The sequence below is a fragment of the Galeopterus variegatus genome, unplaced genomic scaffold (assembly GCF_000696425.1).
Source record: "Galeopterus variegatus unplaced genomic scaffold, G_variegatus-3.0.2 Scaffold7228, whole genome shotgun sequence".
NCBI classification, from domain to species: domain Eukaryota; kingdom Metazoa; phylum Chordata; class Mammalia; order Dermoptera; family Cynocephalidae; genus Galeopterus; species Galeopterus variegatus.
Window position 1 is genome coordinate 92,750 of NW_007733339.1, and position 1,647 is coordinate 94,396.

General features: G+C 52.0%; 1 pseudogene; it reads right to left on the reverse strand.

The window, feature by feature from the left end:
- Positions 1–1,647, reverse strand: part of LOC103607199 — a 41,913-nt pseudogene that overhangs the window by 27,306 nt on the left and 12,960 nt on the right.

Below are 1,647 nucleotides of genomic sequence, written 5' to 3' on the forward strand. Positions count from 1 at the left end.
CCAGGAGGGAGGAAACGCCTAGACAGCAGGGGCCCACATTTCCTACTCCTGTCTCTAGACAGAGAAAACCCCCAGGGACTGAGTTTGGGGTACGCATGTGGGAGGGGGGTATCGGGGTGTTGCTCAACTTCTCAAGGCTATGTCTCCAGCTGCTGCCTAGATTCCCAGCTGCAGGGAATTCTTCTCCATGCCCCCCTCCAGTGCAGCCTAGAGGTATGAAATTACTACTGCTGCAGAGGAAAAGGACCTAATTGTAGTAATTAAGCGGCAGCGCCATCGGGAAGGAACAGCATCATCGAGTGACTCAGGTTGAGAAGCCACCTGCAGAAGGCCATGGGCCGGCTTTGCCCTCTGCGGTGTATAGGCCTGGAGAGGGGCTTATAGATGTGTGCTGGGGTTTCTGCCCGTGCACAGAAAACGGGCAATCAGCCCAGGCTAAGAGGAGACCCCACATGCCCTCTGGACCACGTATGACTCTGGGCACCCGGGCGGGCAACCTTGGCAGGGCCACTTTGAACACTCTGAGCACAGATTGGGGGAGTCCAGTTTGCTCCCAGGGAGGGCTGGGAGCTGTTGGGAAGCACTATTTCTCCAGCATCATGAGTCCATGTGGAGGGACTTCCCCATCCCTCCCTCCGTCCTCCTAGGCAGAGGGTGACTCATCTGATCCATGGGTTTGGGAGAAGAAACTGAGCTCAGCCCTTCTCTCTCTGTCCCCATTGTGGGGAGGGGTCTGTGGCTTCCCATTCCTGCCAGGGACTCAATAGATACATTTAAGTGTTAGCAAGCCCAGTGTGACTACAGATCCAAATCCACATTTTCCTATCTGGCTTTTATTAGTAATCAAGCTGACATTTTCATCTCCATCTGTCCAACTCCTGTGCTGCCTCTCAGTTGAGTCCAAACTTGGGCATAACCCGTAACCCCAGTAGTTTCAGGAAAACTATCCTGCATCACCAGCTTTTCTAGCATCAGAGCTAAGATGGGAAAAGCAAAGGGCCAAGAGAGGCTTTTAAGGCAGCATTTCCAAGACTGCAGAAAGTATCTCCCCTTCCCCAGAACCAGAGGTCTTTTTGCCCTGAGCTTGGAGCTGGGTGCTATTCCTGCAATGCCAGTGAGTTAGGGGTGTCACTGAGGTCTTTTTGGATAAAGGGGTGAGCTAGGCTGTTCTCCTGAAGGATCCTACAGCAGCCACCCCCTCCCTGCCACTCCCTGGATAGAAGTGCCAATGGCAGGTGATGCCACGCCTCTACCCTGCAGAGGAGCTTGGAGGGAAGGCTTTGCTGCTATAGCAGAGACAGGCATGTTCCCAACCAGAGGGTCTAGGGCTTCTCATAAGTGGTCTTTGCCTCCCTCTCTGTGGGATTTCAGAGTCTTAGAGTTGGACAAGGATCTTAAAAGACTACCTAGTCCAGACTTCCACAAATGTTCCTGATCAGAAAAAGCACCCAGAAGCTCATTAAAATATAGACTCCTGGGCCCTACCCAAGCGTTCTGAATCAGAAACTCCAGGGAAGGTTCCTGGAAATCTGCATTTTAAACAGTGCCCTGGTGTTTCTTATCAAGCAAGTTTAGAATCACTGGACAAGTCCAAATACCTCAGAGAGAACAAAAGCCAAGAGAAAGTGACTTGCTCAAGGTCACCAC